We start from the raw sequence: 12,490 nt of genomic DNA on the forward strand, positions 1-12,490 counted from the left end.
GGTGTGGACTAGAGGTGGCTAGTCTGACATTCAATTCCGGATGGGGCACCTTAGCAAACTCAAAAGCCTGGCGTGGTATTTCCGGGGACACGGGGCTCACACTGAGATTCTAACACTGAGGCCCTGGAGGAACTATAAACAGTCACAGAAGTAATTATATTGAAACAACAGAACCCCACGCAGAAAGTCACCCATAATCTTAACCCAGATCAAGACAATGTCATTGCTGGCGTGCATCACCTCAATTCTCGCCAAGCGCCCACTCAGTTCTGACATTTATATCACAGGTGCAACGTCTGTTCTCCACATTTTCTGTGTACCTGTTGAGTTCCATACTCTGCATTTTGCTAGAGTCTCTTTTCTCTCCCCTCCCCTGTGTGTTTCTGCGTGTTCACCGTTTCTTTCTTGGGCAGTCCTGCAAAAAAAGGGCTGAAGGTTGGGAGTTGCCATTTTAGGGAAATAGGATCACAACTCTCTCATACTGGAATCTTTCAGGCCCCTGCAAGTCTGAACATTGGAAGCATGAGTTGATTATACCCGATCCATCACCTCGTTCGGGATACGGTTCCTGGAACCTAAAACGTCCCTCTAACATGTAAAGGTTAGACCCACCCCACTACCCCAGGTGGGACTCGAACCCACAATCCCTGGCTTAGGAGGCCAGTGCCTTATCCATTAGGCCACTGGGGCAACCGCCAAGATGCTTGCTTAGTGGCTAGAAAGTGGTCCAGAGATTGCTTTGGGTTTTTACTCAAAACCAGGCCGAGTCCGTAGTGTGTATTCCAGCCTCCAGGAAGAGCCGCCCTCCTGGAAACAAGCGCCCCCTCTCCGCGGAGCTCCCGCGCAAGGGGGCGCAGTCGCCACCCGCAGCGCCCTCCTCTGCCTGCGTTCCTGCAGCTCCTCCACAGGCCTCGCGGAGTCTGGCTCTTCTGTTTGCTCCAGAAGGGGTCCCACGCTCAGAAACGCACTGGATTCTCCTTCGGATGAATGGATTCAGAGTGCAGTAGGGGGCTCCGGCTGGGTCAGACGGTGGAGCGCTGGGCCTGGCCACCGGGCTGTGTCGTTGACAAGTGTTCGGTCCTCTCCGGGCCCAGCGTGACCAATGACCCCGCAGAGCGCAGGGCTGGGAGGCAGACGGTGCGGGGCCGTTACAGCGTGCAGGGAGGAGGCGACCCTCCGGGCTCTCCGAGGCTCCCCCGCGGGCCGAAGTGAGAGCCTCCTGCGCCGCGGTCCCGCGCTGGGCGCCACACCTCCGGGCTTGGCTGACATCCAGGGGATGGAGACATCCCGGAAGATTCTACCCTGGGCCTCACCTTTCCAGGCTCGCGCGCGAGAACTGGCACCGAGCGCCAGACCAAACCCCTCCGCTTAGGGCTGCCTGGAGCCGAAGGTCCGGGTATCGTGCACACACACCCTGCAATTTTCCTCGCAACACTCCCCCCCAGTTATTCACTGAGGCTTGTAATGTAGCCAATGATTAAAAAAAAAAAAAAAATTCAGCAGAATCTGGAGCCGCTCATGATTCTCTCTCCCCATCGCCCTAAGATCTCCGGGACCTCAGAGCCTCCTTCGCGCCACACCTCCAAATGTATCCTTTATCATTTGTGCAACAAAATTCGGGGGAGAGGGGGACCTCGCCCTTCCGGTGAGAGAGGTCTCCGCACTCACTCGCCTTTTATTTAAAATCATCTGCATTTTAGCAGGAGAAGGCGAAGGCCCCCTGAAACGCGCTGTCCAGCCGCAGCCGGCGGCCCGTGGGGGCGGGACAGGGGTCATCCATGCATCCTCCTCTCTCGGGGCCACAGGTTCAAGGCGGGACTCAGGGGCAAGTTCTGCTCTCTGCCTTCGCGTCGCCTGTTTGCGGAGATTGGCAAATGCTCTCGGTGCGTCCCACAGGTTTGGGGATCCACGCACCCCGGTGGTTTTCCACATCCGTGTAAATGTGGCCAGGAATTTTTTTTTTCACTCTCTCGAAAGCTCTTCATCGCTTTTATGTGTGTTTGTTTTGAATATCCAGCATTTCCCGCTGTTTTTAGCCAGTGCGTTGGTCCCCCCCAAATCCCGCCCATTTGTGTTACTGGAAACTGTCAGTCTCTCCCGGTGGTTTTCTTTGTAGCAATTTCCTCAAAACTACTAACAATTTTTTAGAAACAATAAATAAAGGTTAAAAACAAACCAACAAAAAAAAACTTTGGGACAGGGATGACTCCCCCCAGGAAATCTGATTCGACGGACAGCCGCGGGGGCTTGCATGGGCTCTGGAAGAAAGAGATTTGGCCTGAGATTTGCCCACAGTTGCCCAGAAAGGGGGACCCTTCACCCGTGGTGGAAAGCAGCTCTCAGGGGTTGGAACTCCTTAGGGGTCAAAGTCAAACCCCACCTGGGTCTCCGATCGCCTGGACCTCACAGCCTGACGTTCAGAGAGCAGCGCAGGACCCTAGGCGTGACTGCACTCGGTCCCCTGGTGGGCTCTGGGACCAAGGCAGGGGAGGGACAAGGAAATGGAGGGAGGAGGTGGGGGAAGAAAGGAGAAGGGAGAAGGGCCCGAGCGCCTCCCCAAGTGCGCACCGGCCTATGAAATCCTGGATGCTCAGCAGCGGGCCTCTGAATGCCACCCGGGCATTGCTGGACTTGAACCTCAAAGTTGTGACTGTGGGGAGCGTCGCCTCTCACGGATTCCCCTCCCCCAACGACTGGCCTTGCACTAAACCTGACGCAGCCGAGGGAGGAGCGCCCTCCCCGGGGAGGCCTGCACGTCTGCATCCCCAGGATTCCGATTTAAAAACTTTTAAAAAGCACCCGGGGGGGGCGCCTGGGTGGCGCAGTCGGTTGAGCGTCCAACTTCAGCCAGGTCACGATCTCGCGGTCCGTGAGTTCGAGCCCCGCGTCGGGCTCTGGGCTGATGGCTCGGAGCCTGGAGCCTGTTTCCGATTCTGTGTCTCCCTCTCTCTCTGCCCCTCCCCCGTTCATGCTCTGTCTCTCGCTGTCCCACAAATAAATAAACATTGAAAAAAAAAAAAAAAAAGCACCCGGGGTCGACCGTAGGCTTTCAAAGATTCTCTTTTAATTCTCTCTTGCAGTGTCCTGTTTCCACGCCCAGTGGCTGAGGTCCCGGGACAATTCCTCAATCTCTGAGAGGGTTTTGCACACACACACACACACACACACACACACACACACACACCAAAACAGGGCTCGTCCGGGATTTGAACCCGGGACCTCTCGCACCCTAAGCGAGAATCATACCCCTAGACCAACGAGCCACAGGGACGCGTGCCTCTGACTCTCTTTATGACTTCGTGGCGACCCGGGGGTTGGGACAGGCGGGACCATGGAAGTGACGCGAGAAGGAGCTTCGGATTTCAGACCCGCGGGGAACGGCTGAGTTCAGAAGCGGGTGGGCGGGCCCCTCACGCCCCCCCCCCCAATCCGGTGGCCTCAGCGCTGACGCAGTAAGGAGCCCGAGGCCACGTAGACGGTCCGTGCGTCCCGGCGCCTCCCTGAAGTCACTCTGCAGACATTCCTCGCGGCCAGGAGCACCCTGACGACACCTTGGGGCAAAAGCCAGCGCGGGGGTCCCGGTAGGAGGGGCAGCGTTGCGTGTCTTTCGATTCTAGGTCAGTGGGACACGTTGCGTGGAGGCGCAGCCCCCGGTGTCCGTACGACTTCCTCAACGCCTCCTGCAGAGTTTTACGGCCCAAACCAAGAAAACAAGCCGCCCAACGTGGGGCTCGAACCCACGACCCTGAGATTAAGAGTCTCATGCTCTACCGACTGAGCTAGCCGGGCGCCCCTTGGTCGTGACTCTAGATGCTAAAGTGATCTGAAGTTGATGGGAACCAGGTAAAGTAATGAATTGGACCTGAGCACCAGGGACGGTTCAGTAGCCAAGACCCCCGGGCCCCACAGAAATTCCCCACTGCAGCAAGGGTGCTGCCAGCGCAGGACTTCCCTCCCGTCCTCGGGGCCTCTAGCTGGGGAACCCGCCTGGGCCCTGTGCCCGCCGAGGCCGACCTGGCGTCAGGCCCAGGAGTAGCCCCCGCAGCTGGGTGAAGGGGCCGGAGCCAGCGGCGGAGAGAAAGCCTAAGACAGGATGTACCACAGTTAGTTTAAACACTGACCCCTTGACAGACATCTGGATTATTTCCAGGGTTTTTTGGGGTTGTTTTGTTTTGTTTTGTTTTTGGTGGGGGGGGGCTGTTAACAAACATGTAACACCCAAATAAATACCCAAAGGTGCAATCGAGGTCATATGGTAGTTATGTTTCCCTTTTAAAGACACTGCCACATTGTTTCCTAGCGTGGCCAGACCGTTTTCCTTCCCCATCAGCAGTGTATGAGTGGCCCAGTTTCTCCCACAAAATGTTCAATAGAAAGAGTGACAGCATCCTTCTATCTCCAACCTCAAAGACAATATTGCCAGGGACTCACTATCAAGTATGAAGTTTGCTGTAGTGTTTTGTAGATAATTTTTGGTAATTGTGGGTGTTATCTCCTTTTGCTAGTTTGCTAAGAATTTGTTTAAATGTTTATTTATTTGGGGGGGGGGGATGAGCAGGAGAGGGTAGAAAGAGGGGGAGAGAGAATCCCAAGCAGGCTCTGCACTGTCAGGGTAGAGCCCCAAGCAACATTTAAACCCACCAACCAGGAGATCTTGACCTGAGCCAAAATCAAGAGTGATACACCTAACCCACTGAGCCGCCCCTCCTAAGAATTTTAAAAGTCATAAATGGAAGTTAGATTATATTGAGTACTTTTCCTTGAATTTGTTGCATACATCAGATTTGTCTAATGTCAAATAAACTTCGCATTCCCTAGGATAAACTCGACTTGGCCATGGAATATTATCCTTCTTATATGTCATAAGATTTGGCTTGCTAGTATTTTGTTTTAGAATTTCCATCCATTTCCATGAGATTATAGATTATGTGCTTTTAAAATTCTTTTTCGTGCTGTTTAGTTTTCATATCAGAGTTGTGCTGGCCTCGTAAAATGTGTTGTGGGATTCCGTCTTCTATTCTGTGAAAGATTTTGTGTGAGATTAAAATTTAGTTTCTTGAATGTTTGGTAGCATGCCCCCACTGAAGCCATCTGAGTCAATAATTTTCTTTGGAGGATAATTTTTGACCATTGATTCATTTTCTTTATTGATTTAAAGGTCATTTACATTTTTATTCCATTTTGATCCCATCAAGGCATGTTTGTTGTTGTTGTTTGTTTGTTTTTTAAGAAGGCTTTCTGCCCAGCGCAGAGCCCAACACGGGGTTTGAACTCACAACCCTGAGATCGAGACCTCAGCTGAATCAAGTCAGATGCTTTAATTGACTGAGCCACTCAGGCACAAGGCATGCTTTTTTAATTCAAAGAATTATGTATTTTTCTAAGTTTTCACAAAGCTGTTTAGCATATGCTTTTAAGTTATGTAATGACTGTGAAGTCATTCTTATCCCTGATATGGGTTGTGTGTCTTCTTCCTTTATTTTGTAATCAGTTTTTGCAAAGTTTTATCAATAACTTTTTTTTTCAAGATCTGCTTGAGGATTTGTCATTAATCTCTACAGTATGCTTGTTTTCTAGTTCACTGATTTCCTATCTTATTATTTTTTCCCTTGTTCTAACTTCTTTGGGTTTATTTTTGCTGTTCTTTTTCTAACTTCTTGACATTACTATTCAACCTTTCTTTTCTATTATATGCATCTAAGACTATCAACTACTGCTTTAGCTAGGTCTTACAGGTTTTGGTATACAGTATTTTCACCTTCATTTATTTTAAAGTATGTATTTCTTCGAACTTTCTTTGTAATTTGTTCTTCAATCATGGAACTTCTAAGGTGTGTTGCTTAATCTGTAATCATATTGGGATTTTTTGGGGTTTTGTGGTATATATTTTGACCTATTTTTCATTTACTATTTCTGCACCTTTTTAAGCTGTTAGATACATCTGTTGAATTTTGTTTCACTTTTTGTGTGTTTTCATTTTTAGAGGAATTTACATCTTTTTCAATCTTCTAGAGCATTTTACATAGCTTCTGTTCTCAAAGATATTTTAATTAGTCTTCCATTAGTTTATGCATAGTAAGATTAGTTGTATTATGATCTGTGTCTTACAATCTTAGCATCTGAAATCTTGGCAATTTTATTTCCATTGCTTGTTGTTCATTGGTTGTTGCTCATGGTGCCTTATTTCCTTGTTGTTCTTGTTTGTTTTGTGAGTTGCCCATTTCCCTTCTAAATTTCTTGATGTATGGAATTCTGTGAGACCTAGAATAAAAGTGCCTCTGCACAGAAAATTGTTGTTGATTTCTGCCAGGGGCTCAAGGACTTACCATTCATGGGTCACTTTAAATTAAATCTTCTACTTGAGGGTTTTGTTTTTTTTCCCCCAATCGGTCCTCAAGTACACAGAATTGGATTGTTCATGATCCTTGGTTCATAGTGCGCTCTCAAACTCACCATCCTCAACAAAAAGGAAGACCAACAGTTGTCCAACACCATGGTCCTCTCCACCACCACGTTCTTTTGCTTCCTTCTCTCCGGTGTAACATCCTTCAGATCCTCTAAGAGGCAGAAGGTCCTGTCACACCATGGCACTCTTGTTTCCACACATGCTGAAGACATCTGCTGGGAACTTGCAACTCCACAGAAGTGCTTTCCCTGGGCCCGGAGCCCGACGACGAGCAGGGAAAGGCTGGAGGAGTTCATCCCTGTCCCCTGAGTCCCACTTTCCTTTCAGTTCCGGTACTGGGAGGAAAGGTGCCTTCCCCCCTGAGGGAGTGTTTTATAGGAATTTGGCACCTGGAGGCATCCCCGCCTCAAGGTTCTGCAAAACAGCGTCCACCCTTGTAGAGCTCTTGAACGTGGTCTGTCGGGCTTAGTCACACGTGCAACATATTATTCTCTAATACAGTTTTAAAGTGTTAACATCTGTTTGACCTTTTAGCTAGTGGGGCAACGAGTTCACGGTCTCAGACCAATACGCCCACTATTCTTCAAATGCTTAGGTTTTCAAGCTTCGACGTGTTGGCAGGACCCGGTCGGTTTCTCACGCGGCGAAGGCGACCCCCATCCACACACAGCCGGAGCTGCAGAAAAGGGGGGAGGGGACCCGACCAAGGCAGGGACCAGGGCAGGGGCTGCGGGGAGAGCCCCAGGAGGCCACGCCCATGTGTGGGGGGAAGGGCTCGGCGTCTGGGGGTCCCTCCCGCCACGCTGCAAAAACCAGAAGTCCATGGCTAGTCCTCAAGCTCCCGCACTCCTGAGCCCGGGACCGCGCTGGGGGCCCCGCCTTGCCGCTCCAAAGGCGTCCTGGTGCACAGGAAGGACATCTTTCTCCCACCCCGGTGCCTCCAACTCCGACCGACAAAGCAGCATTTAGAGACGTGGCTCTATCAACGCTTTGGCGACTGGGCCCCAATTAAATTTTAAAGGCAGCGGTGGGCGGCACTGAGCCAGCTTGAGGCCTTTTTAAGATTCCCTCCCCCGGTGGAGCCTGGCGCGGGGGTGGGGGTGGGGGTCTCGGGCCAGCTCCGATCCACGGGGAGACAAAAAGAAGGGCTCGTCCGGGATTTGAACCCGGGACCTCTCGCACCCTAAGCGAGAATCATACCCCTAGACCAACGAGCCCTGCTGCAGCTCGTGTCCAATCTCCTCTTTGTGACCGATAGGGCGTCCAGGGCGGGAACGGCGCAGCAGCGCGGGGAGGGGAATCGGTTTCAGATCCGTGGAGAAGGGCTAGAGGTTGGGATCCACGGCCGTGGGGGGAACCTAACACTCCCTGCGCCCATAAAGTGGGGAGCGGTTCCTGCGTGCCCCCAACAAGGTGGCCTCGCCGATTCCGCTCCGCGCTCCGCCCCCGGCGCGCAAGGGCGGCCAGCCGGGCAGGGGGTCCGTGAGTCCCCGCGCCGCCCTGCGGTCACTCTGCAGGAGCGCCTCCCGGCTGCTCTCCCCTCTCCCGCCCCTGGCAAGATCAAACCAAGACATCGAGTTTCCGACGTGGAGCCTACAACCCACGAAGCTGACTAAACCAGGCGGCCAGCGACCTTCCTGCCCTAGGGTGACCTCGGCCCGGAGGGGCTGGCCCCTGGAGGGGGGTGGATCAGACCATCAACCAGACCCCGCACCGGGGCGGCTCAGGGATGCCCTCCCCGGCTCAGCAGGGGCGGGAGGAGGGTCTTCAGGTCCTCAGGGAGTGGGGAGGATGAGGACACCGCCCTTGGGGCAGAAGGACTGCGTCCAGGGATCGGGGGTCGGGTTCCCGGCACTCTGCTGTCTCTGTGTCCCTCCCCGTGTCCAGGCGCGACCCATCCCCCGAGGACCCGGCAGATCTGGGCTAGCGGGTTCGCTTTGTGCTGTCTGACCACCTAACCACCACCCCTCCCCATCCATGGCGCGCATTTCCTTGAGCTCTCATCTGGGCAAGCCCGGGGGAATGAAATTCTGCCCACGGAATCCGGGGTGTCGCTCCCTCTCTCCCCTCCTCCCTCCCCCCCCCAAAAAAAATCAAGCTAAGGGTAGGACTCACCTGAGACTCCAGCGGAGATCATCTGTACCCCCGGAAGAACTAACGATGCACTTTGCCTTACTTTGGATAACCTCCTCTTACTTCCCCGAGCGGTCTCCTTTAACCTCGGTGCCGCGGAATCCCAGCCACGGGAGATACAGACCATGGGCGTCTCACGACTCACGGTGCCCTAGGTCCCACACGGGCTGTGCCATCGGGAGCCTCAGCCTGGTGGGTGCCGTCTCCGCTGAAAACGCGGACGGGAAAACGGAGGGGGGCTCGTCCGGGATTTGAACCCGGGACCTCTCGCACCCAAAGCGAGAATCATACCCCTAGACCAACGAGCCACCACGACACGTCTCTCCCTCCTTCTTCTGCCGCTGACGCACGCGGAAGCGCTGAAATCACCCCGATAGCTCAGTTGTCAGCGCGTGCACCTGTGAAGCCGGCCCTGTGGGTTCGCGGGTTCGCAGCCTCTGTCAGATTTCGGACCGAGGGTTAGTTCTAGGCTCATCAACGCTCCACAAGCGGCCCCAGCGGAAGGAAGACCGAACCGCGGCCTCTCCCCAACCCACCGCTTCCCAGCTACGCAGCTGATCGCGGCAGCGCGCAGGGCAGGGCTCGTCTCCGGCCCAGGCTTGCATCCAGCGAAGGAAAGAGAACTGCAGCTGTGCCCAGGGTGGACTGCGAGGGACACAGCTCACCCGCAGTTGGTCGCAAACCGGGACCGACGCTCTGCCTCCAATCAGCGGCGCCTGTCTTCCTGGGCTGGAGCGCTCTACATTGGCCGCGGACGGGAGTGGGCGGGGGAAGACGGAACAGATACTGGAACTCACAAACTACTGATCATTGGGGCCCCTTCTCAGGGGCGGGAAAACAGGCCTGACCCCTCGACTCCTCATTCCCTTGAAATACTTCGCTGAACTCTGACACTGAGTTCGGGTCTTGAGATCCAGCTCCTTCGCAGGGAGTGGGGCAGAGCCAGGGTCTGCCAATTTGGGACAAGAGACTGTTCGAGTTCCTGCCCAAAGGGGTCCGGACGAGTGTGAAATGGGAAAGCAGAAGACGCAGGAAAGGAGAGAACTAAGAGGGGCCTCAGAGAGAAAACCTGGGCTTCCACCAGCCGGGAGTTGCTCGGTTCAGTCAGGAAGGAGGACTGGGGCCGGCAAGCAAACTTGAAGCTGGGACAGGAGTTAATGTCTCAGGGCAGTGTTCTAAATACTTTACAACAACAACAACAACAACAACAACAACAACAACAACAACAAAAGTTAAGTAAGTTAATATCCCAAACAAATCTTTGAGTCATGAGCTGGGATTATCCCCACTTCACAGCTGGATAAACTGAGGGCCTTGAGAGGCTGGGTTTCGGGGGCCCAGATCTGCGGGGCCCAGATGGAAAATAGTGGAGCCTAGTCCTGTAGCTCTCCTGCAGCCCTAAAAGAACTGCCCAGAATGTGTGTTCTGCACGTTTCCCATCTAGGGGAAGGCTCAAGGCCCCAGCCCACAAGCCAAGGAAAATCCCACCCCCCCCCCACAGGATCTCTCCAGAAAGCACAGAGTTCCCCTGAGGCTGAGGCCGGGGGTACAGTGAGTACCAACCTGCTAATAGTTTCCCAGCGACAGGAGGGCTGTGAACAGGGTCTCGTAGACACTGGGAGGGGTCCCTGCAGGGAAGCACTGCCAGGCTGGAGTAAGGAAGGCAGGCACAGAGGGAGTAGAGCCACCTGCAATTGGGTGGGGAGAGCAGAAAGCCCCAGAAATTGGCCCCTGTCACTGGGGTCAGGTTTAATTCTAAACGTGTCTGTTCCTTATTCCCTCCGCTGTCTTCACCATCACCTGGGCTCCTGGCTTTCTCTGTCCATCCCTGCAGGGCCAGGGTGTCCCAAAGGGCTACTGAGGGCAGGGGAGGCAGCTCACTCCTGGGGGCCTGAATCGAATGTGTCTGGAAAGTGCCAGGAGGCCACATCTTGGCGTATCATCTGGGTTATTCTCTTTTATGGGTTCCAGGTTGGTCTGGGCCTCACAACAGACAGATGGTAAGATTTGTTCAAGCTGGGAGCCCACAATGTCTAGGTGAAGGCCTCACTTACACCCACAGGTCCAGGGCTATAAAAGGTGGGCCCAAGGTGGACTTCAGGCCATGTCCCTGGGATAAGAGCCTCAGCTCATCCTCCTCAAGGACAGCAGACTGAGTGGGGAGAAGAGTAGAGTCTGAAAGGAAGCAGAACCGTAAGCAGGGGGACCAGGGAGGATCCTCGGCCCCTTCACCTAGTTCCCACACTGTGGAGGCCTCCGGGATCGGTGTTCCCTTCCTGCCTGACCCCGTGCCCACTCCCCTTCTCTGGAGACAGATCATCTCTTGTTCTGGGTTCCCAGGTGCACAGATCTGATGCTTCCCCCTCCACTACCCCCATCTGGGCCTACCCTGTGGTCTGACAACCTCATCACCCACCCCTGGAGAAGGTGGGGGATGTGAGAGTCATCTGGGATGAGGGGTGGAGAAGGCCCCACGGACTGATCCTGACTGACCCAAAGCCGACTCACGCCTGTGAGTGAGGCAGGGGGACCCGGTCCGTAGGGGAAAGGACCTAGACCCCACCTATAGGGACCTGCCCCTGTAGGCTTGGCTCTGCCTTTCTAGGCTTAAGCCACCACCGCCCCTAAAAACTAAAACTCTAAAGATAAAGTGCCTCAGAATGTCTCCCTTGAGGGTAAAGGTTACACCCACGAACCGCGTGCTCTTGTCATAGAATGAGCAACCAGAGGTTTGTTTTCTCAGGAAGATCTCAGGGTGGGGATTAGGAGTTGTTGAAAAGCCTGCTGAAGCCCAAAAGGTACACCCGCCCAACGTGGGGCTCGAACCCACGACCCTGAGATTAAGAGTCTCATGCTCTACCGACTGAGCTAGCCGGGCGACCGGAACACCCCCGGGCGCTCTGTCCTTTGTATTGAAGCCTCCGGTGACTTGGCTGCAGAGGTTCTGGGGGTGCGGCCGGGCGAAACGGAGGAGCCGCCCCTCCAGGCCTGGGGACGAGGTCCCAATCTTTGAACGTGAAACGACCCGCCGAAGCCCCCGCGGTGAAGGAAACGAGCCACCTCCTGCGACCTCAGGTGGCAAGGCTTGGGATCTGGGCTCCCGGAGTCCGCAGGCCCGGCGCCCAGAATCCGGGGGAGCTGCGGCCGCCTCTCCGGCAGCAGGGTCTTGGGTCCGAGTCCCGAGGGCGTTGTCGGAGGACAGGGGCCTGCGCGGGTCCGAGTGCGAGTGCGGAGGGTCCCGGCTCGCGCCCCACCTCGTTCCTTGTCCTCAGGTCCCGGGGTCCTTCCCAGCGGGGTCCCTCTGCACGACGCGGAGTGAGGGACACTTCTCCCCAGCAGGAGAAAACCGCAGCCACCACCTGTCCTATCTGTGCTGGCACTAGAAAGGCGAGACACCTTCTTGCCCTCCCCCCACCCCCGGAACCAGCAGAATCTGGACACTCGGGGACGCCCAAGGCTCGGGCGCAGGGCCGCTCGTCCCCCAAACAAGCACCGTACCTCAAACCAAAGGACGAAGACGACGGGTCGGGCCCTTAGGGACTCTGATCGCCCACCTCGCCGCGGGAGAAGGGACCCGAGGGATGGTCCCCCCAAGTGTCCCCCGATACCACAAAGGGGAGGGGGGATTCGGCTCGGGCCTCTGCGGTCCATTCCCGAGACGCACGCGCGGGGACGCTTCCCTCGGCCGCCCGGCCCCCACCTTCGCCCCCGCGAGGCGCGGCGGGGACTCGGGCGGCTGCGGAGCGGGGGCGGCACCGGGACCCGACGGGACGGGGTGGTGCCAGGACTCCCCGCCCGCTCGCGGCCCGAAACGAAGAAGCCGCGCAGCAACATGCGGGGGACAGACGTCGCCCTGAACGCGGGGCCTCCGGCAGCATCGGCGCGCGGGCACCTCCACGGGTCTCGCGCGCCGATGCTGCCCGAGGCCCGGCGTTCAGAGACCCGTGGAGG

The 12,490-nt window shown here is 55.3% G+C and overlaps 6 non-coding genes across 6 annotated transcripts; all 6 read right to left on the reverse strand.

Moving 5' to 3' along the window:
- Positions 1-617: 617 nt before the first annotated feature.
- TRNAR-CCU (transfer RNA arginine (anticodon CCU)) lies at positions 618-690 on the reverse strand. The gene has a single exon. It is a non-coding gene; the product is annotated as a tRNA-Arg (tRNA).
- A 2,501-nt stretch (positions 691-3,191) lies between these two features.
- On the reverse strand, positions 3,192-3,263 carry TRNAP-AGG (transfer RNA proline (anticodon AGG)). Its single transcript has one exon. It is a non-coding gene; the product is annotated as a tRNA-Pro (tRNA).
- Positions 3,264-3,716: 453 nt separating this feature from the next.
- TRNAK-CUU (transfer RNA lysine (anticodon CUU)) lies at positions 3,717-3,789 on the reverse strand. Its single transcript has one exon. It is a non-coding gene; the product is annotated as a tRNA-Lys (tRNA).
- Positions 3,790-7,551: 3,762 nt separating this feature from the next.
- On the reverse strand, positions 7,552-7,623 carry TRNAP-AGG (transfer RNA proline (anticodon AGG)). The gene has a single exon. It is a non-coding gene; the product is annotated as a tRNA-Pro (tRNA).
- Positions 7,624-8,775: 1,152 nt separating this feature from the next.
- Positions 8,776-8,847, reverse strand: TRNAP-UGG (transfer RNA proline (anticodon UGG)). Its single transcript has one exon. It is a non-coding gene; the product is annotated as a tRNA-Pro (tRNA).
- A 2,497-nt stretch (positions 8,848-11,344) lies between these two features.
- Positions 11,345-11,417, reverse strand: TRNAK-CUU (transfer RNA lysine (anticodon CUU)). The gene has a single exon. It is a non-coding gene; the product is annotated as a tRNA-Lys (tRNA).
- Positions 11,418-12,490: the final 1,073 nt, after the last annotated feature.

Source organism: Lynx rufus, unplaced genomic scaffold (assembly GCF_022079265.1).
Source record: "Lynx rufus isolate CCGP_SWC_20201006 ecotype Redwood Valley unplaced genomic scaffold, mLynRuf1.p SCAF_23, whole genome shotgun sequence".
In the NCBI taxonomy this organism is placed as follows: Eukaryota; Metazoa; Chordata; class Mammalia; order Carnivora; family Felidae; genus Lynx; species Lynx rufus.